The sequence below is a fragment of the Macaca fascicularis genome, chromosome X (genome assembly GCF_037993035.2).
Source record: "Macaca fascicularis isolate 582-1 chromosome X, T2T-MFA8v1.1".
Lineage (NCBI taxonomy): Eukaryota > Metazoa > Chordata > Mammalia > Primates > Cercopithecidae > Macaca > Macaca fascicularis.
In genome coordinates, this window is record NC_088395.1 from 85,869,574 (window position 1) to 85,893,680 (window position 24,107).

General features: G+C 35.2%; 1 protein-coding gene across 1 annotated transcript in view; it reads left to right on the forward strand.

The window, feature by feature from the left end:
* Window positions 1–24,107, forward strand: part of GPR174 (G protein-coupled receptor 174) — a 67,522-nt gene that overhangs the window by 36,469 nt on the left and 6,946 nt on the right. The window contains exon 3 of the transcript XR_010584453.2: window positions 13,427–13,515. The gene's annotated coding sequence lies outside the window, so the exon portion shown is untranslated. The remainder of the gene's footprint in view (window positions 1–13,426; window positions 13,516–24,107) is intronic.

The window sequence follows — 24,107 nt, forward strand, 5'->3', positions numbered from 1 at the left end:
GCTGGCATCTGAGGTGGTAGTGGTCTTGTGAAGGACTTGCTCCTGTGGGCTCTGCATTAAATCTGGGTAGTTAGTGTCAGAATTCAACTGAATTATAGGGCACACAGTTGGTGTCAGAGAATTGGTGTCACAGCAGGCTAATCTCAGTATTACTATATATTTGACTCTCAATTAAGTAGGACTTAAGAATAGCAAGACCATCCCCATTTATCTGTTGGTTAAAGCCAGCAGAGAGGTTGTTATAAATAAACTTCTATATTTTTTCTTAGGTAAACAGTCTTTCTAACACAGGGAGCAAAAATTAAAAGAGTTAATTTATTTGATCATTGCCATTGCCAATAGATTACTGAAGTCAATGGATGAAACAAACATGATGAAACTGGTAGTTTAACCAGTAACTAGTAGTCTAAGTAAATTCTACCAGTTGATTCAGTGCTAAGAAACAAAATTTGATTTTCTTTGCAAAAGGCACAGCTCTGGATGAAAATACTAGTCTTTCAAAATAGAAGCATACTTGACTTTTGTGTACCTTAAAAATGTAATATCCCCTTAATGAAAATGAGTCATTTGTCTTGGTCTTAAGCTGTCACATGTGTTTGTATTTTAAAACTGTCTAAGCATGATTTCATTAAAGCCCATACCTGAGCCAAAATTGTGTTCTGGGGAATCAGCTTAGGAAAATCATCATGATTTACCTGCCAATATTACACAGAAACCCAAACAGAAAGAGAAAATTGGTTTTCTCGAAGGTATTGCCCAGGAGAGAAATTTATTACTTCCTTACCAATCCTTCCAGCCTGGTTATTGTTCCAATGGGACCTAGCCAAAAGCATGTAAAAATCATTACAAAAAAATCCAGTCAATGCTGGACTTAAGGTAGAAATTAAATGACAGTCTAGGTTGTTCTTTACCAACTATAATTCTAACCCCTTATTTCTGAGTGAGTACAAAATACTTCAGTTTTTCTCCTGTTACCAACCATATTACAGGATTTGAGGCCTGAACCTGACCTGGTGGGGACAAGGAAATTCTCACCACTACCAACGCCACTGCCCAGTTCAGCCTCTGAGTTAAACATGGTGATTATTTGCTAACAAATCATTAATGAGATAGTTAACCCCAAATCAGTAGCTTGTATGTAACAGCTCTGAAAAGATAATTTGAATTTTACTTAGCAGTATGATGAGGAGTTCACCCCTAAAGAGAAGTTTGGGAAAACAAATATAGTCAGAATAGGATGAGATTGAGGCTTAAGCCCTTTTCAGTTTCCTTGTCTGCTGGTTAACCTCATCACAACCTGTGTCACTGGCTGTATTTTAGATTTTCAGTTAGAGAGACCTCTGGGAATGACTAAGCTGATTCCTCTAAAATGGGTGTATGAAAAAGATGGGTGCAAAAATGCATGTTTGGGAGATTAGAGAGAGAGAGAGGATCATTAAAACTGCTAGAGAAATACAGATATTTAGAAAAGGAATGCCTAGTAATATAATATATCTAATGTATATCATTTGCAGAGCTGTACTTTTTTCTCTTTCTGGCTGTGAAAATGCAGTCATATGCCATATAACAAAATTTTGATCAATGATTTGTTTAAGTATGCTTAGATACACAAATACTTACTATTGTGTTACAATTGCCCACGATATTGTCAATCACACGCTATACAGATTTATAGCCTAGCAACAATAGGCGATACCATATAACCTAGATGTATAGTAGGTTATACCATCTAGGTTTGTGTAAGTACACTCTATGATGTTCTCACAAAGATGAAATTTCCAAAGGATGTATTTCTCAGAATGTATCACTATTGTTAAGTGGCACTTAAATATAAAACTAAGCAATAGACTTCATATTTATGATAAACTACATTATGTTATATTTTCAACATTAACTATGATAGAAAAAGTTGTTGATGTCCACTCTTCTTATTAGTTAATTACTCAAATAGTTAAATACTAAATAAGTACCATGTAACATGGTTTGTGTTAGGCAACAGGATGTAAAGATAATAACTACAGAGCTTGCTTAATAAGGCTGTCTCTGCTTCTTTACAACGCATTTACTTCTCAGCACATGTTAATCTGGCCTTTCTGTCACGGTTTCATGTATTTTTCATTCATCCATAAACAAATATTTTTGAGCATCAGTTAATGGCAAGTACTAGTTAGGTACTGGGAGCTTACCATCTAGATTACACAGGGTCAAACTTAACTATACAGTCGACCTTTGTATCTGTGGTTTCTGCATCCTTGGTTTCAACCAACCATGTGTTGATCATATTTGAGGAAAAAAGCAGTAAAAATAACAATATAACAGTAAAAATTAAGACAAATAAAAATACAGTATAACTATTTACATAGTACTTACCTTATAATAGGTACTGCAAGTATATAGAGATGATTTAAAATATATGGAAAAATGTGTGTGAGTTATATGAAATGCTATGCCATTTTATATAAGGCACTTAAGTATCCTTGATTTTTGGCACTGGGAGGAGGTCCTGAAACTAATTGTCCGTGGATTCTAAGAGAAGACTACATTTATATTTATATATGCATTTATATTTTAAGGTAAAAACAAAATTTTTTTCTAAAATTGGTATTACTTTTATTCATTTCTAATCATGATATTTATTCTTTTTTTTTTTTTTTTTTTTTTTTGAGACCGAGTCTCACTCTGTTGCCCAGGCTGGAGTGTGCGGTGGCTTGATCTCGGCTTACTGCAGCCTCAGCCTCCCAGGTTTGAGCAATTCTCCTGTCTCAGCCACCCGAGTAGCTGGGACTGCAGGCACCCGCCACCATACCTGGCTAATTTTTGTATTTTTAGTAGAGACGGGGTTTCACCATTTTGGTCAGGCTGGTCTCGAACTCCTGACCTCAGGTGATCCACCTACCTCGGCTGCTCAAAGTGCTGGGATTACAGGCATGCTCCAGTGCGCCCAGCCTAATCTATTTTTAAACTATAAATGACATTAAAGAGGGATGTAAGACTATTTTCATCTGTTTATTAAAGAGGTTACATAAAGGTTAAAATGAAGTTAAGAAAGATGTTATTAAAGTGGGTCTTGAGTCTATGATCCTGAGGGTAAGTTGTCTTAGGAATTTTTTCCCTTTCTATCTCTTCTTTCAAGCCTGAGTCTAGTCTAACATAGATTTGCACCAGTTATCTGGATCATTGTAGTAAAAAACAGGCTTATCTGAGCAAATGAGGTGATACTACTTTAAAACAAACAAACAAACAAACAAACAAACAAAAAACTAAAAACCTCTTATTCACAGGAATTCAAACTGAAATTTAAAAAATTTTTAAACACGACCGGGCGTGGTGGCTCACACCTGTAATTCCAGCACTTTCGGAGGCCGAGGAGGGCAGATCACGAGGTCAGGGGATCGAGACCATCCTGGCTAACACGGTGAAACCCTGTCTCTACTAAAAGTACAAAACATTAACCGGCCGTGGTGGCGGGCGCCTGTAGTCCCAGTTACTCAAGAGGCTGAGGCAGAAGAATGGCGTGAACCCAGGAGGTGGGGCTTGCAGTGAGTCGAGATTGCGCCACTGCACTCTAGCCTGGGCAACAGTGTAAGACTCTGTCTCAAAACAAAACAAAAAACTAAAATTTTAAACTATCATGTATAATTTGTTTTTATTTGATATAACGCTTTTGACTTGGGCCCAATAAACTAATCTTTCTGAATTGCTATTATCACAATTAACAGCTTTACTATTTATGCTTAGAAAAACCCACTGACTGTCTTCAGGGCCTCAGTTTATTTATATGTTAGCTCAAATTACAGAATTATAATGTCTAAGGACCATTCTAGTATTCAAGGTTTGTGGTCTTATGAAATTATCTGATCACCTGTATAATCAGAAGTTGTTACTGAAGGTTTTCTATATGCTGTGATGTGTGGGAGTAAAGATATTCCTGTTCTCTATGTCTTCGCTGCTTATGGAAACCAAGAAGTTACTCCAGATGGCAAAATACCAATAGAAAGTTAGGCAGTGCTGTTAAAACTCACAAATCAGGCATTTCAGAGTTTAGTGTTTTGTGTCATCATTGCCACCTTAAGATGCAATGCATACCTGCCCCCTTACAGTTTATGGAAAGGAAATGCAAAGAACTACTGTGTTTGCCTCTGATTTCCTTCTGAAGTAAGGATTCTCAAATTCTTAGAATATATTCAGGCAAATCAGTGATCATCCTTGCAAAAGTATCCCCAGACTTCGATTTCACAGTACAAAAAACGTTTCACAAAGAAAAAGTAGGAGGGGCTGACATAAGGTTGTATTTTGCCAAGTAGGTTATGATAAAGCAAATTACTGACCAGGTACATTGACTATCACCATTATTTTATTTTAAAAAGAGCATTTTAATCTCTCAACCTTCCCTAAAGAAAGAGCCTAAACTCAGAATAAAAAAAAAAAAAAGTTGTTTAAATACAATACATTTAGCCTTGCAGAAACACTCACTATATTGTTTATATTTTTCCCATTCATATGAAAGTTTTTGTGTGATTGGCATTTGGGAACCACTGTTCCACAGATCTTAAGTAAATTATTCCAATTCAGACCTAAAAGGGCGCAACGATGGGACTCATGTTTGGCTATTAGCGCTTTAAAGTTATCATGAGTCCTCAAGCCTGGGCTGAGTGCCCCAAAGAAATTAGTTTCCAAGGAGACTTGGCCACAAATTTGAAATAACATATTGTATAGACAAAATAGCAATGGATTGTATCTTGGGCACTTATTAACACTGCCTTCATCCACTAAATGAAAAATTGTTACTAAACTCTCTAGGGTTAAGCTTACTGTGCCTCTGTGAATACTAGAACTTGCCCCTCAATCCTCCTCTTCTGGTGAGTCACTTCCTCTTTAGGACCATTGTCCTGTAGATGGCGTCAATTCCGTGAGATTCCTGGCATGTAAATGGTCACCCCCTTTCCCTTGAGAAACAGAAAATTTCACACTAAGTAAAAGTATTACACTTTGAGCTCCTTTACCACTGGAAATTCTGCTTCTCTTTTCCTTCTTCCCTCCCTCTCTTCCTTCCTTCCTTCCTTCCTTCCTTCCTTCCTTCCTTCCTTCCTTCCTTCCTTCCTTCCTTCTTTCCTTCCTTCCTTCCTTCCTTCCTTCCTTCCTTCCCTCCTTCCTTCCTTTTTTCTTCTTTCCTGGCTTCCTTCCTTCTTTCCTGCCTTCCTTCCTTCTTTCCTTTCCTCCTTCCTTCTTGTATTTTTCTTTTATTCTGCCCTCACCTCACCACACACACACCTGATCCCAACCAGTGATAGGAGAAGGAATTATTTGCGGTCAGGTGACTTAGCAGGAGCAGAGAGAATCTGCATATATATAGAGAATAACTTAAGACCTATCGAAACTATGAAGACTATTGACTCTGTTTTCAGATAAAACACTAATAAATACTCATCTAAATATGAGGTAGAGTTTTTTGGCCTAGCTAAATCATCAAAAATATATTCCCTGTCTAAATATATCACAAAAACCTTCCAATGGGTCTCATTGTCCTGGGAACTTAATTGGAAGTATTGTCTTCCAAGATATTCCAACGTTTGGTTCCCTAAAACTTAACATTGCTCTTAACTCAAACTCTGTCTTTTTTAAAATCATATATTTTTTTTTCAGGTGGGAGACATCAAAAAGACTGGGTTTTCAATAAGTCTTTATATCTCACTTATCCAGGATAGGATTGATGGGAGAAAGGTCTAATAAATAATTGTTCATTGTAATTGGTGCTTTCCTTTTCTGCTTTCCCAGATGTCCATTGCTGTTTTGTAACCCTGGCCCTGCTATATGCCCTGTTGTGCTTTCTCATTGTCTTGGTGCCAGATCTCTCAGGTTTATTTAATTTGATGAAGTAGTCCCTGCTAATGAATATGAATTTGTTAACAGTGGTAGCAGGTTACAAAATAGAGATGGTACTCTAAAGAAAATAGGTGATTGATGGGAAGTTTCTGAAACTATGGACTGACGGTGGATGAAATTGATTCATATGAATTTAGAGGTAAAGTAATCCTAAGGTTATCTGATAGAGTATTTGTCAAAGTGTGGCCTGTAACCTACCAGGATCAGAATGCTCTGGGGCTACTTGTTTAAAATTTATTTCAAAGACTGCCCTTCCCCAAATCATGATCCCTTGAATAGGGACAAGGAATTGGTATGTTACCAAGTACTCTGAATTATTCTCATGCAAATTTTAAGTCTGGTTTTATCAAACTTCTTTATTTTACAATTAAAAACCTAAGACTCATAGAGGAAAAAGTATTTACTAAAGTACAGAGTTAGCTAGTGGTAGAATCAGGTTTGGATCCCAAGCTGTATACTCATAACAACTGACCATTAATTCTCAATGAAGTACCTACCTAGCATAGTGACTGGCATAAAATAGCATTTTGGTAAATGTTCGTCAAATGAATGTTTCAAAATGCTTATACCTATTTTTTATTGTGATAAAATATGTATAATATTCATCTTACTGTTATAACTACACCAAAGTGTACAATTCAATGACATGATGCACATTAATATTGTTGTGCAACCATTACCACTATACAGGTTCAGAACTTTTTATCATCCCAAACTGAAACTCTGCATCCATTAAACAATAATTCTCCATACCCTCCTTAATTTGGCCACTGGTAATCATAATTCTGCTTTCTGTGTCTATGAATTTGTCCATTTAGGTACCTCATATAAGTGGAATCACACAATATTTATCCTCTTGTGTTTGGCTTAGCACAATATTTCCAAAATTCATCCATATGGTAGCATGTATCAGAATTTCATTGCTTTTTAAAGCTGAATAATATCCCACTACATGTATATACCATAATTTGTTTATTTATTAATCTGTCAGTAGACATTTGGGGTATTTCCATCATTTGGTCACTGTGAATAATGCTGCTATGAACATTGATGAATAAATATTTGCTTGAGTCAGTTTTCAATTATTTTGTATACATACTCAGAAATGGACTTGATGGATTATAAAATAGTTCCATTTTTAATTTTCTGAGGAAGCACAGTACAGTTTTTGTAAATGATGTACCATTTACATTTTCAAAAGTGTGCCAAATTCTCCACAACTTTTCCAACTGTTCTTATTTTCTTTTTCTTTTTTTTTTCATAATCCCCATCCTAATGGGTGTGAAGGGACATCTCATTGTGGCTTTTACTTGCATTTCCCTGATGATTACTGATGTTGACACCATCTTTTAATGTGTTTATAGGCGATTTATATATCTTCTTTGGAAGTGTCTATTCAAGGCCTTCCCTCATTTTTAACTGGGTTGTTGTTGTTCCTGTAGAGTTGTAGAAGTTCTTAATATATTGTGGAAACTAAAACTTTAACAGACATATGTTATACAAATATTTTTCTCTCATTTTGTGGGTTGCTTTTTCACTTTGTTGATAGTGTCTTTAGAGGCACAAAAATTTTTAACTTTCATAAAATAAAATTTATGCATATTTTTATTTTGTTGCCTGTCCTTTTGGTGTCATATCCAAGATATCAGTGCCAAGTTCAATGTTGTGACTCTTTACCTCGTGTTTTCTTCTAATAGTTTTATAGTTTTAGCTCTTACATTAAGGTATTTGATACATTTTGATTTTTCTATTCGATTTTTCTATTCCACAAAATACATCATTTTAATAGGGATCAAACTGAATCTGTAGATTGCTTTGCTAGTATTAATGACTTAACAATATAAGTCTTTCAATCCATGAATGTCAAATGTCTACACATTTATTTGTGTTTTTTCCACTTCTTGCACCAATGTTTTGTTTTGTTTTGTTTTGTTTTTCAGTGTACAAGCCTTTTGCCTCCTGGATTAAGTTTATTACTAAGTAATGTTTCTTTTCAATGCTACTGTAAAAATAATTGTTCTTAATTGACTTTTTGAATGTTTTATTGGCAATATAGAGAAGCAAAATTGATTTTTGCATGTTGATTTTGCCACTATGGTTCAATTTATTAGTTTAAACAGTTTTGGAGTTTTTTTGTGTGGAATACTTAGGGTTTCTATGTATAAAATTATGCTATCTCTGAACACAGATATTTTACTTCTTTCACCACACATTTCATGCCATTTATTTCTTTATTTATTTGCCTAATTGCTCTGGTTAGACATTCCAGTACTATGTGAATAGAAGCACGGAAATAATGCATCCTTGTTCCTGATTTTAGAACAAAAACGGTCAATTTTTCAACACTGAGCATGTTGTTAGTTGTGGTATTTTTATGTAGGGCTATTACTATGTTCAAACAGTCTCCTTCCAATCCTAATTTGTTGAATGTTTTCATAATAACAGGGTAGTTACTGTTGCCAAATGTATTTTTTTGCATCATTTGTGACTATCATGTGATTTTTTTCCTTTATTCTGTTGAAGAGGCATGTAACAACAATAATTTATATTTACACAAATTGAATTATGGGTAAAAACATAAAATGCATAATTTTAACCATTTTTAAGTGTAAAATTCGTGAGTTATAAGTATATTCACATTGTTGAGCAACAAATCTCCAGAATATTTTCATTTTGTAGAACTAAAATTCTATATCCATTGAACAACAGCTCTCTATTTCTCTCTTCCCCTAGTCCCTGTTAACCACCATCAACTTTCCATTTTCATGACTTATATTACTTTAGATACCTCATGTAAGTGGATTTATACCTTATTTATTTATTTATTTTTTGTAGTTGGTTTATTTTTCTTAGCATAATTCCTCAAGATTCATCTATATCATAGCATGTAACAGGATTTCCTTCCATTAAAAGGCTGAATTGTATGGTTATGCCAAATTTTGTTTATCCATTCATCCATCAATGGACGTTTGGGCTGCTTCTACCTCTTGAGTATTGTAAATAAAGCTGCTATAAATATGGCTGTGAAAATAACCTCTTTCATATGTATTCAATATGTACTCAAAATGGATATATACTGAAAAAGAGGATTCTTGAATATTAGGGTAATTTTTTACAAAAATTTTTTTGAGAAATTTCCATGTTCCTTTTCGTAGCAGTTGCACTACTTTACAGTCTCACCAACAGTAAAGTTGTTTGCGTTTTCACCATCCCTTGCTATTTCTGTTTCATTGATAGTAGTAATTCTAAGGGATGTGAGGTGATATCTTGCTGTGGTTTGGATTTGCATTTATCTGATGATTAGTGATGTTGAATATCTTTTCATATGCTTTTTGGCAATTTGTATATCACCTATTCAAGTCTTATACCCATTTTTAAAGCAAGTTTTGTGGTGGTGCTGAATTGTAGAAATTCTTGTTATGTTCTGTATAATAATCCCTTATCAGACATATGATTTTAAAATATTTTTCATTCTATAGTTTGCCTTTTCACTTTGTTAAATGTGTCCTTCAATGCAGAGGAATTTTTGGTTTTGATGTAGTCTCATTTGACCATCTTTGTTTTTATTGTCTATAGTTTCCATGTCATGGTAAGAAATCATTGCCAGATCTAACATCATAAAGCTTCTCTCCTAGGCTTTCTTCCAAGAGTTTTATTGTTTTGGATTTTATGTTTTGGTCTTTAATCAATTTAGGGTTATTTTTACATATTAATATTATATAAAATCAGGATCAAACTTCACTCTTGTGTGTAGATGTCCAGTTTTTCTAAAGCCATTTGTTGAAGAGCTGTCCTTTCCCCACTGAGTGTTCTTGCCACCCTTGTCTAAAATTATTTGATCATATACATGAGAGCTTATACCTGAGGTTTCTAATATAGCCTATTGGTCTATTTGTCTGTCTTCATCCCGGTAGCATGTTGTTTTGAGTACTGTGGTTTTGATATATATATAAATCAGAAAGTGTGAGACTTCCAGATTGGTTTTTCTTTATCAAGATTGTTGTGACTGTTTGATTCTCTCCAGATTGCATTAAATTTTAGCATAGATTTTTCTATTTCTGCAGAAAATGCCATTGGGGCTTTTTTAGGGATTCAATTGCACCAGTAGATCATTTTGGTTAAAAAATTGAATTTTGTGTGTTGAACTGCCTTTGCAGTCCCAGAATAAATCCTATTTCTTTATGGTGTATAACCTTTTTAATATGTTTCTGAGTATGTTTTGCTAATATTTTGTTGCAGAACTTTACACCTATATTCACAAAGATTATTTCTCAGTAGTTTTCAGTCTTATAATTACTTTGTCTGGCTTTGGTATCAAGTTAATGCTGGCCTCATATAATGAGTTAGGGAATATTCCCTACTCTTCTACTTTTTGGAAGTGTTTCTTGAAAATCCATGTTGATTTTTCTTTAAATGTTTGGTAATACTTACCAGTGAAGCTATATGGTCCAGGGCTTTGTTTTGTTGTGAGGTGTTTGATTATGGATTCAATCTCTGTGATGGTTGTAGGCCTGTTCAGATTATCTATTTCTTCATAGTTTATTCTTGGTGGGTTGTGTGCTTCTAGAAATTTGGACTTTTTACCTAGGTTTTCCAACTTTTTGACTTATAATTGTTCGTAGTACTCTCTTATAGTCCATTTTATTACTGTAAAATTGGTAGCAATGTCACCATTTTAATTTCTGATTTTACTTCTTTTTATATTTTATCTTTTTTTTTCTTAGTCAATATACCTAAAGCCTTATTCATTTTGCTGATCCTTTTGAACAGCCAAGTTTTGATTTCACAATGTTTCTGTTGCTTTTCTATTCTCTTTTATTCATCTCTGTTCTGATATGTATTATTTCATTCTCTCTGTTAGGTTTAGATTTGGTTTATTCTTCTATTTCTACTTCCTTAATGTTTACATTAAGGTTGTTGGTTGATAACTTTCTTCTTTTATAATGCATGCATTTAAAGCTATAAATCCCCTCTTAACACTGCTTTCTCTGAATTCCATAAGTTTTGATATATTGCATTTCTGTTTTCATTTGTCTCAAAATATTTTCTCATTTTCTATGTGATTTATTCTTTGACTCATTGGTTGTTCAAGAGTATGTCTTGTAATTATCACATAATTTTGAATTTTCTAGCCTTCACTCTGTTATTGATTTCTACATTAACTCTATAGTAATCAGTAAAAATATTTGGTTAAATGTAATATATTTTTAAAATATTAAGCTTTCTTTTGTGACCTTACATAAGTTCTAAACTGGGAGAATGTTCTACGTTCACTTCAAAAAAATGTGTATTCTGCCATTGTGGGGTGAAGCTTTTTGGATATATCTGTTAAATATGGTTAGTTTATAACATTGTTCAAATTGTTTATTTGATCTTCTGACCAGATGTTATATCCATTACTGAAATTGTGACATTCATCCCTTCAGCTATTATTGTACAGCTTATTATTTTTCCCCTCAATTTTGTCAAAGTTTGCTTTACATATTTCAGAATTCTGATGTTTGGTGCATATTTGTTCATAATTATGACATTTTTTGGTAAATTGACCTTTTATTAATATACAATGTTCTTCTTTCTCTCTTGTAACTGTGACTTAAAGTCTATTTTTACTAATATCGGTATAGTCACAGCAGCTCACTCTATACTTTCTGTGGATTACCTTTTTTCATCTTTATTTATTTATTTTAAAATATTTATTTATTTGTTTATTTATTTTTAATTTTACTTAAATTCCAGGATACATGTGCAGAATGTGCAGGTTTGTTACATAGGTATACATGTGCCATGGGTGTTTGATGCTCTTATCAACCTGCTATCTAGGTTTTAAGCTCCAGATGCATTAGGTATTTGTCCTAATACTCTCCCTCTCCTTGCCTCCCAGAACACAACAAGCCCCCATGTCTGTTGTTCCCCTCCCTCTGTCCATGTAGTCTCACTGTTTAACTCCCACTTATGAGTGAGAACATGCATTGTTTGGTTTGCTGTTTCTGTGTTAGTTTGCTGAGGATGATGACGTCCAGCTTCATCCATGTCCCTGCAAAGTATATGATCTTATTCTTTTTCAGGGCTGCATAATATTCTATGGTGTATATGTACCACATTTAAAAAAAAAATCTAGTCTATCATTGATGGGCATTTGGATTGGTTCCATGTCTTTGCTATTGTAAATACTGCTGCAATAAATGTATGTATGCATGTGTCTTTATAGCAGAGTGATTTATAACACTTTGGGTATATACCCAGTAAAGGAATTGCTGGGTCAAAGGGTATTTTTTTTTTTTTTTTTTTTTTTTTAGAAGGAATCTCATTCTGTTGCCCAGGCTCAAGTGCAGTGGCACAATCTTGGTTCACTGCAACCTCTGCCTCCCAGGTTCAAGCAATGCTCCTGCCTCTGCCTCCCAAGTAACTGGGAATACAGGAATGCCCCACCACACCTGGCTAATTTTTTGTATTTTTAGTAGAGATGAGGTTTCACCATGCTGGTCTCAAACTCCTGACCTCAAGTAATCTGCCCACCTTGCCCTCCCAAAGTGCTGGAATTACAGGCATGAGCCACCGTGGAAGGCCCTGTTTCCTGACTTTTTAATAATTGCTATTCTGAGTGGTGTGAGATGGTAGCCATACTCAGAAAACTGAAATAGACCCCTTCCTTACGCCTTATACAAAAATTAACGCACGATGGTTTAAAGACTTAAATGTAAAACCCAAAACCATAAAAACCCTAGAAGAAAACCTAGGCAGTACCATTCAGGACATAGGCATGGGCAAAGACTTCGTGATGAAAACACCAAAAGCGATTGCAACGAAAGCTAAAATTGACAAGTGGGAACTAATTAAACTAAAGAGCTTCTGCACAGAAAAAAGAAACAAACAAAAAAACAAACAAACAAAAACAGGCAACTTACAGAATGGGAGAAAATTTTTGCAATCTACCCATCTGACAAAGGTCCAATATCCAGAGTCTACAAGGAACTTAAAAAATTCACAAGAATAAAACAAACAACCCCGTCAAAAAGTGGGCAAAAGATTTGAACAGAGATTTCTCAAAAGAAGAAATTTATGTGGCCAAAAAATGTATAAAAAAAGTTCGTCATCACTGATCATTAGAGAAATGTAAATGCATCATTTTTTATCAACCTATAACAAATTCTTAGATCTAAAGTGAGTATCTTGTAAACAGCATATAGTTGGATGGTGTTTATTTTTGCATTTATCTAATCTATGCCTTTTGATTAGAAAATGTAATCTATATGTAAACAAATTGCTAATAGAGACGAACTTATACTTGCCATTTTGTTATTTTTTCCTGATTCTCATTTATTCCATTATTGCCTTCCTTTGTTTTTAGTAGTTTTTAAATGTAGTGCCATGTTTTTATTCTCTTTTTTTATATATATATATATTTTATTTATATTTCCTTAGTGGTTACCATGGAGATTGTACTTAACATTGTAGAGTCTTAACAATTTATTTTTTAATTTGCACAAATTTAACTCTAATTGTGTACTAAAACTGTAATTTTCTACTTCTCCCATTCCCTTAGACTTGAAGGGAAAGACCCAATTCTAACAGTATTCATCATCTGCTAAGTGAAGAGCTCTCGGGCCCTGAATAACCAACAGAAATACTCAGGTAACATATTGATGGCTTTGGGTGAGAGTCTGAGACTTGCTGGTCTCGGGAGAGATTCAGCACATTCACACCTGTAGTGGCTATGGGACAAGACTCCTTTTGCTTGAGAAATCAGAGGAAAAAGTAAAGGGGACTTTGTCAAGCCTTAGGTACCAGGACAGCCACAGAGAAATAAAGCACCACTAAGTGGACTCTTGGGGTCCTTGATTTCAGGACTTGGCTCTTGGATGGCATTTCTAGACCTGCCCTGGGCCAAAGGAGAACTCACTCCACTGAAGAATATAAGTCCCAGGTCAAGCAGCATGACTTAAGAGCCCTTGGGTCTTAAGGGAACATTAACTGTAGCCTCAAAATACTCTACATGCACCTATGGTGGTAGTGGCCATTGAGTGAGGTTCCTCTGCCTTTGAGAGGGGGAGAAAAGAGTGGGAAGGACTGTATCTAGTGGTTTGAATCCCAGCTCATCTGCAGTACAACAGAATACCAGGTAGACTTCTAAGATTATTGAATCTAGTCACTGACTCTGAGGCAGCACCTCTGGACTGCTCAGAGACTGGGGGAACTCACCACCCTGAAGGAAAACAGGCCTGGCTTGTGTTGCCACCTTTTGATTGTAGAGCCCCATGGTCTTGATTGAACATACTCATGGGACAGGGAGTGGTTACAGCAGACCACAAATAAGATACAGTGCTGTGCTGTGCTAGCTACAGATCTGACCCAGCACAGCCCTAGTGGCCACAGGACTCTTGTGTCACTCCAGTCCAACTTCAGGTGGCTCACAGCAGAGAGAGTGTTTAGGAGAAATTAAAGGAAAGAAACAAGTGTTTCCACCTGGTAATCCAGAGAATTCTCTCAGATATTTTCCAAGACTATCAAGACAGCAACTCTATGACCCTGCAGGAACCACAGTGCTACTGGGCTTGGGATGTCCTACAAAGCAGATACAGCTCATATCACAATATCCAAGTCCTTATGGGTATCTGGAAAGCCTTCCCAAAAAAGATGAGTAAAAACAAGCCCAGACTGTGAAGACTACAATAAATACCCAATTCTTCAATGTCCAGACATAGATGAACATCCACAAGTATCAAGATAATTCAGGAAAACACGACATCACCAAATGAACTAAATAAACCAGCAGGAACTAATCTTGCAGAAACAAAGATATGTGACCTTTCCAGGAGAGAATTCAAAATAATTGTCTTGTGGAAAAGAAAACTCAAATGAATTCAAGATAAAATCAAAGAAAGAATTCAGAATTCTGTCAGATAAAATTAACAAAGTTATTCAAATAATTTAAAAGAATCAAACAGAAATTCTGGAGCTGAAAATGCAATTAGCATACTGAAGAATGCATCAGGTTTTCAATAACATAATCAATCATCAGAAGAATTAATGAACTCGAAGACAGGCTATTTGAAAATACAAAGTCAGAAAACACACCAAAAAAAAGAAACAATAAAGCATGTGTACAGGATGCAGAAAATAGGCTCAAAAGAGCAAAACTGAGAGTAATTGGCCTTAAAGGGACATAGAGAAAGATATAGGGGTAGAAAGTTTATTCCAAGGGATAATAACAGAGAACTTCATAAACCTAGAGAATGATATCAATATCCAAGTACAAGAAGGTCATAAGACACCAAGCAAATTTAACCCAAATAAGACTACTTCAAAATGTTTAATAATGAAACATCCAAAAAACAAGGGTAAAGAAATGATCCTAAAAGTAGCAAGATCAAAGACATAAATGCTGCACAAGGAAGATTTAAAACACCTGACAACAGACTTTTCAGTGACAACCTTACAGACCAGAAGAGAGTGGCATGATATATTTAAACTGCTGGAGGAGGAAAAAAAATCAAATTAAAAAACACTTTTACCCTAAAATTGTATATCCAGCAATAATATCCTTAAAACCTGAAGAGGAAGTAGACATTCCAGAGAAAAACATGACATTTGTTTTTTTCTTGTAAAATTGATTGAGTTCTTTGTAGATTCTGGATATTAGCCCTTTGTCAGATGAGTAAATTGCAAAAATTTTCTCCCATTCTGTAGGTTGCCTGTTCACTCTGATGGTAGTTTCTTTTGCTGTGCATAAGCTTTTTAGTTTACTTAGATCTCATTTGTCAATTTTGACTTTTGTTGCCATTGATTTTGGTGTTTTAGACATGAAGTCCTTGCCCATGCCTATGTCCTGAATGGTATTACCTAGGACCTAGGTTTTCTTCTAGAGTTTTTATGGTTTTAGGCCTAACATTTAAGTCTCTAATCCATCTTGAATTAATTTTCATATAAGGAATAAAGAAAGAATCCAGTTTCAGCTTTCTACTCATGGCTAGCCAATTTTCCCAGCACCATTTATTAAATAGGGAACCCTTTCCCCATTTCTTGTTTTTGTCAGGTTTGTCAAAGATCAGATGGTTGTAGATATGTGGTATTATTTTTGAGGGCTCTGTTCTGCTCCATTGGTCTATATCTCTGTTTTGGTACCAGTACCATGCTGTTTTGGTTACTGTAGCCTTGTAGTATAGTTTGAAGTCAGGTAGCATGATGCCTCCAGCTTTATTCTTTTGGCTTAGGATTGTCTTGGCAATGTGGGGTCTTTTTTGGTTCCATATGAACTTCAAAGCAGTTTTTTCCAATTCTGTGAAGAAACTCATTGGTAGCTTGATGGAGATGGCATTGAATCTCTAAATTACCTTGGGCGGTATGGCCATTTTCACGATATTGATTCCTCCTATCCATGAGCATGGTATGTTCTTCCATTTGTTTGTGTCCTCTTTTATTTCACTGAGCAGTGGTTTGTAGTTCTCCTTGAAGAGGTCCTTTACATCCCTTGTAAGTTGGATTCCTAGGTATTTTATTCTCTTTGGAGCTATTGTGAATGGGAGTTCATTCATGATTTAACTCTCTGTTACCACTATTCCTCTCCGCTTTATGGAAACGCTCTGAGGATACAAAGAGACATCTGTATGCAAGGGCATTGGAAGTTTCTGGTGGTGTGTGTGTGTCTCTGTGTGTTAAAGTTTTATTTTATTTAAACATTTAGTTTTAGGGGTACATGTGCAGGTTTGTTATATAGGTAAAGTCATGTCAATGGGGTTTGTTGTTCAGATTATTTTGTCACCCAGGTACTAAGCCTACTACCCAATAGTTATTAGTTCCATATGTGAAGTTGGAACTTTGATATTCATATTAGAACCCTTTGACTTGGCAAAGAATTTTGCTGCAAAATTTGAGGCCACATGTTCATTCTCCTAGTTTCTTTCTAAATCCCCTAGGGGACTGTGGATAGTTGAATTGGAACAACCACTAGGACTCATACCTCTACCTTTGTTACTTTCCTTAGGGGATGACTCCTACTTTGTACCCTTTTACAGGTACAGGAAGTTTTACAGGTACAGGAAGCCATAGACTACCAGAACTGTATGAGTACTTAGAGGTACTAATTCCACACAATATTCCTTAAATGGGAATAGGGCCAGGAGAGAAACAGAATATTTGTATCTAAATTATTTACCCTATCATTGATCACATTCTTTTTTTTTTTTTTTTTTTTTTTTTCAAGTTTCTATCTGAGCCCCTATGCCATGTTATGCTTAGAAGTCAAGAAGTGGGCATTGATGGCTGTTTGGGTTAATGAAGAAAACCCTCACAGACTGAAGGATCATGGACTCTGGGGCGGGGAAGATCATAAAGGAATGCTTTGAATTACTATATTACTACATTAAATTATTATTGATCTCTGGGCCATGGTTTTACTTCCTACATCTGCGTTTCTGTGAGGATTATCTCAAACCCAATAGAACAAACCATTATTAGTTTTTTTACTGTTCTGGATTTATTTATTCATTTAATTATTGTACTTTAAGTTATGGGATACATGAGCAGAATGTGCAGGTTTGATACATAGGTATATGCGTGCCATGATGGTTTGCAGAACCCATCGACCCATCATCTACATTAGGTTTTTCTCCTAATGCTATCCCTCCCTTAACTCCCCACCCCCCAACGGCCCTGGTGTGTGATGTTCCCCTCTGTGTGTCCATGTATTCTCGTTGTTCAACCCCCACTATGAGTGAGAACATGTGGTGTATGATTTTCTGTTCCTGTGATATTGTGCTGAGAATGATGGTTTCCAGCTTCATCCATGTCCCTGCAAATGACATGAACTTATCCTTCCTTATGGCTGTATAATATTCCATGGTGTATATGTGCCAGATTTTCTTTATCCAGTCTATCATTGATGGGCATTTGGGTTAGTTCCAACTCTGTGCTATTGTGAATAGTGCTGCAATAAACATACATGTGCATGTGTCTTTATAGTAGAATGATTTATAATCCTTTGAGTATATACCCAGCAATGGGGTTGCTGGGTCAAATGGTAATTCTGGTTCTAGATGATTGAGGAATCCCCACAGTGTCTTCCACAATGGTTGAACTAATTTACACTCCCACCAGCAGTGTAAAAGTGTCCCTATTTCTCCACATCTTCTCCAGAATCTGTTGTTTCCTGACTTTAATGATCACCATTCTAACCAGCCTAAGATGGTATCTCATTATGGTTTTGATTTGCATTTCTCTAATGACCAGTGAGGATGAGCTTTTTTTCATATGTTTGGTGGCCACATAAATGTCTTCTGAGAAGTTTCTGTTCATATCCTTTGCCCACTTTTTGATGGGTTTGTTTGTTTTTCTCTTGTAAATTTGTTTTGGTTTAGATTTGCATTTCTCCAATGACCAGTGATGATGAGCTTTTTTTGATATATTTGTTGGCCCATAAATATCTTCTTTCGAGAAGTGTCTGCTCATATCCTTTGCCCAATTTTTCACGAAGTTTTTTATTTCTTGTAAATTTGTTTAAGTTCCTTGTAGATTATTGATATTAGCCTTTTGTCAGATGGATAGATTGCAAAATTTTTCTCCCATTCTCTAGGTTGCCTGTTCATTCTGATGTTAGTTTCTTTTGCTGTGCAGAAGCTCTTTAGCTTAATTAGATCTCATTTGTTTATTGTGGATTTTGTTGCCATTGCTCTTGGTGCTTTAGTCATGAAGTCTTTGCCCATGCCTCTGTCCTGGATGGTATTGCCTAGGTTTTCTTATAGGATTTGTATGGTTTTAGGTCTTACATTTAATTCTTTAATCTATCTTGAGAAAAATTTTGTATAGGGTGTAAGGAAGGCATTCAGTTTCAGTTTTCTGCGTATGGCAAGCCAGTTTTCCCAACACCGTTTATTGAATAGGGAATCCTTTGCCCATTACTTGTTTTTGTCCAGTTTTGTCCAAATTGTTGTAGATGTGTGGTGTTATTTCTGAGGCCGATGTTCTGTTCCATTGGTCTATATATCTGTTTTGGTACCTGTACCATGTTGTTTTGGTTACTGTAGCCTTGTAGTATAGTTTGAAGTCAGGTAGCGTGATGCCTCCAGCTTTTTTCTTTGCTTAGGATTGTCTTGGCTATACAGGTTCTTTTTTGATTCCATATGAAATTTAGTTTTTTTCTAATTATGTGAAGAAAGTCAATGGTAGTTTGATGGGAATAGCATTGAATCTTTAAATTACTTTGGGCAGTATGGCCATTCTTACGACACTGATTCTTCCTATCCATGAGCATGGAATGTTTTTCCATTTCTTTGTATCCTTCCTTATTTCCTTGAGCAGGGGTTTGTAGTTCTTCTTGAAGAGCTGCTTCACATCCCTCACAGGTTGTATTCCTAGGTATTTTATTCTCTTTGTAGCAATTGTGAATGTGAGTTCACTGATGATTTGGATCTCTGTCTATTATTGGTGTATAGGAATGCTTGTGATTTTTCCACATTGATTTTGTATCCTGAGACTTTGCTGAAGTGGCTTACCAGCTTAAGGATATTTGGAAATTATCAGAAATTTGTTCTTATTTAATTTTAATAAAACTGAAAAAAACTCTTAGGAAGACTAATCTTTTAAGAAGCAAACACAAATTACCTATGTTAGGAATATTAGACATAAGTATAAATCATTTAAATGTTAAAACTATAACAATTGAATATGAAACATTTTAAACCAATAAATTTGAAAATTTGAATGAAATGAAAACATTCTCTGAAAATTCAACTTACCAAACGGACTTAATAATAAATTAAAAATCTGAATTATTTGAAATCCCATGAAGAAATGAATTCAATTTAAGAAATTTTCCCATAATGAACATTTCAAACTATAATAGATTAACCTGTGAATTCTTCCAAACACCAATATTATACAAAATCTACCAGATAATAAGGATGATACACTTTCTACCTATTTGTATGGAGATTACATTACCATGATGCCAAATCCCTACAAGAATGGGAAAAGAAAAGAAATCTACTGGCCAATATCTTTCATCAATCTAGTTCAAAATCCTAAGTAAAATACTAGACAATAGAATTCAGTGATTAAAAAAGCAATACTCCAAGACTAAGCCATTTACTTCAGAAAATCAAGGGTACATTTTTACACTTGTAAATCTATCAGTGTAATACACTACATTAATAAACACATAAGTGAAAATTTATATAATCATCTCAATAGAAGCAGAAAAGTAATCTGGTAAAATTAGATACCTAATTATGTTAAAAACAGTAAACTACATCTTCATAATAAAAAAAATACAAATTAAAATCACAATGTGATACCACCACTACAAGAATAAATACAATATAAAAGAGTATATATATTAAAAAAAAAAAAAAAAGGAGATTTGGGGCTGAGACCATGGGGGTTTTCTAAATATACAATCATGTCATCTGCAAACAGAGACAATTTGATTTCCTTTCTTCCTATTTCAGTACCCTTTATTTATTCCTCTTGCCTGATTGTCCTGCCCAGAACTTCCAAAACTATGTTGAGTAGGAGTGTGGTGAGAGAGGGCATCTTGGTCTTGTGTTGATTTTCAAAGGGAATGCTTCCAGTTTTTGCCATTCAGTATGATACTGGCTGTGGGTTTCTCATAAATAGTTCTTATTATTTTGAGTTACATTCCATCAATACCTAGTTTATTGAGAGTTTTTAACATGAAGGGGTGTTAAATTTTATGGAAAGCCTTCTCTGCATCTATTGAGATAATCATGTGCTTTTGTCATTGGTTCCGTTTATGTGATGGATTACGTTTATTGATTCACATATGTTGAACCATCCTTGCATCCCAGGGATCAAGCTGTCTTGATTGTGTTGGATAAGCTTTTTGATGTGCTGCTGGATTCAGTTTGCCAGTATTTTATTGAGGAGTTTTGCATCAATGTTCATCAGGGATATTGGCCTGAAATTTTCTTTTTTTGCTGTGTCTCTGTCAGGTTTGGGTATCAAGATGATGCTAGCCTCATAAAATCAGTTAGAGAGGAGTCCCTCTTTTTCTATTGTTTAGAATAGCTTCAGAAGGAATGTTACCAGCTCCTCTTTGTACCTCCGGTAGAATTCGGCTGTGAATCTGTCTGGTCCTGGGGTTTTTTGGTTGGTAGACTATTAATTACTGCCTCAATTTCAGAACTTGTTATTGGTCTATTCAAGGATTTGACTTCTTCCTGGTTTAGTCTTGGGAGGGTGCATGTGTCCAGGAATTAATCCATTTTTTTCTGGATTATTTGCATAGAGATGTTTATAGTATTCTCTGATGGTAGTTTGTATTTCTGTGGAATTGGTGGTGATATCCCCTTTATCTTGTTTTTATTGTGTCTATTCGATTCTTTTTTCTTCTTTATTGGTCTGGGTAGTAGTATATCTATCTTGTTAATCTTTTTGAAAAACGAGCTCCTGGATTCATTAATTTTTTGAAGGGTTTTGCATGTCTCTGTCTCCTTTAGTTCTGCTCTGATCTTAGTTATTTCTTGTCTTCTGCTAGCTTTTGAATGTCTTTGCTCTTGCTTCTCTAGTTCTTTTAATTATGACGTTAGGGTGTCAATTTTAGATCTTTCCCACTTTCTCCTGTGGGCATTTAGTGCTATACATTTCCCTCTAAACACTACTTTAGCTGTGTTCCAGAGATTTTGGTGCGTTGTGTCTTCGTTCTCATTGGTTTCAACGAACTTATTTTTTTTTCTGCATTAATTTCGCTACTTACCCAGTACTCATTCGGGATCACGTTGTTCAGTTTCCACGGAGCTGTGCGGTTTTGAACGAGTTTCTTAGTCCAGAGTTTTAATTTTATTGCATTGTGATCTGAGAGACTGTTTATTATGATTTCCATTCTTTTGCATTTGCTGAGGAGTGTTTTACTTCCAATTATGTGGTCAATTTTAGAATAAATGCAATGTGGTGCAGAGAAGAATGTATATTCTGTTGATTTGGGGTGAAGAATTCTGTAGATGTCTATTAGGTCCACTTGGTCCAGAGCTGAGTTCAAGTCCTGGATATCCTTGTTAATTTTCTGTCTCATTGATCTGTCTAATATTGACAGTGGGGTGTTAAAGTCTCCCACTACTATTGTGTGGGAGTCTAAGTCTCTTTGTAGGTCTCTAAGAACTCGCTTTATGAATCTGGGTGCTCCTGTATTGCATGTATATATATTTAGTACAGTTAGCTCATCTTGTTGCATTGATCCCATTACCATTATGTAATGCCCTTCTTTGTCTTTTTTTGATTTTTATTGGTTTAAAGTCTGTTTTATGAGAGACTAAGATTGCACCCTCTGCTTTTTTTTTCTTTCCCTGCTTCCTTCATCCCTTTATTTTGGACCTATGTGTGTATTTGCATGTGAGATGGGTCTACTGAATAGAGTATACCAATGGGTCTAGACCCTTTATCCAATTTGCCAGTCTGTGTCTTTAATCAGGGCATTTAGCCCATTTGCATTTAAGGTTAATATCGTTATGTGTTAATTTGATCCTTTCATTATGATGCTAGCTGGTTCTTTTGCTCATTAGTTGCAGTTTCTTCATAGTGTCAATGGTCTTTACAATTTGGTATGTTTTTGCAGTGGCTAGTACTGTTTTTTCCTTGCTATATTTAGTGCTTCCTTCAGGAGCTCTTGTAAGGCAGGCCTGGTGGTGACAAAATATCTCAGCATTTGCTTGTCTGTTAAGGATTTTGTTTCTCCTTTGCTTATATAGCTTAATTTGTCTGGATATGAAATTCTGGACTGAAAATTCTTTTCTTTAAGCACGTTAAATATTGGCCCCCAGTCTACCCTGGATTTTAGGTCTGCAGAGAGGTCTTCTGTTAGTCTTATGGGCTTCCCTTTGTGGGTAACCTGTCCTTTCTCTCTGGCTGCCCTTAGCATTTTTTCCTTCATTTCAACCTTGTTAAATCTGATGATTATGTGTCTTGGAGTTGCTCTTCTCGAGGAGTATCTTTGTAGTGTTCTCTGTATTTCCTGAATTTGAATGTTGGCCTGTCTTGCTAGGCTGTGGAAGTTCTCTTGGATAATATTTTGAAATGTTTTCCAACTTGGTTCCATTCTACCCCTCACTTTCAGGTATACCAATCAAACATAGGTTTGGTCTTTTCACACAGTCCCATATTTCTTGGAGGCTTTGTTTGCTTCTTTTCATTATTATTGCTTTTTGTCTAATCTTCTCTTGGCACTTTATTTCAAATTGATCTTCAATGTCTGATATCTTTTCTTGTGCTTGATCAATTTGGTTATTTATATTTGTGTATGTTTCATGAAGATCTCGTGCTGTATTTTTCAGCTCCATCATGTCATTTATATTCTTCTCTACACTGGTTATTCTAGTTAGTGATTCTTCTAACCTTTTTTCAAGATTTTTAGCTTATGCTGCACCCACTGTCTAACCAGTCCTAATGAGATAAGCCAGGTACCTCAGTTGGAAATGCAGAAATCACTCATCATCTGCATTGATCTCGCTGGGAGCTGCAGACCTGAACTGTTCCAATTTGGCCATCTTGCCAGCCACCTCATCATATTCTCATTTAAAAATCTTCTCTACAGCCTGATATGACTACTTCTTCCATATTCATTCAATAAATATTTATTGAATGTATACCTATTCTCAGCCTAACAGTGCTCTAGATAGTGAGGCTACAGAGGTAAACGAGAAACCCTAAAACCAGAACCTTGTCTTCATGAAATTAACATTATGGCATTTGTAACAGGAAAGACAGTAAGATGATAGAGTTTAGCTTTTGTTTTGTTTTGGCACTTAACTAATCACTAACCAGTATTACCTAGGTTATTTCTGAATGGCCCAATTCTCTCTTTATATTTACATTGAAAAATAGTAAGTTCACTTCTTTGTTTTTTTTTCACATTGTAAGAATTCTAATATTTTCATCAAATTGGGAAACAAAATCAAGAGGAGCTATAAACACTTCAATTACACTAGCTCAGGAAGATAAAATACTTACAACTCATAGGATTATCACAAAAATATGAAGTCACCAGGGTACAGTGAGTTAAGCAGCTATTTAAGCAGAAATATATCTCCTTCATGTATATCCATAGGTTTCAAATTGAATAGTTAATTCTAATAGCTGATCATTTTCTTGGCAAATGGTTAAATTAGAGGAAAATAGAATTATATCACAATTACAAACATATCTCTGTGTTTCTTTAAATAATACCTTTTTCATAGATTGTTAAATAGTTTACAATAGAAGAAACTTAAAGCTTAATT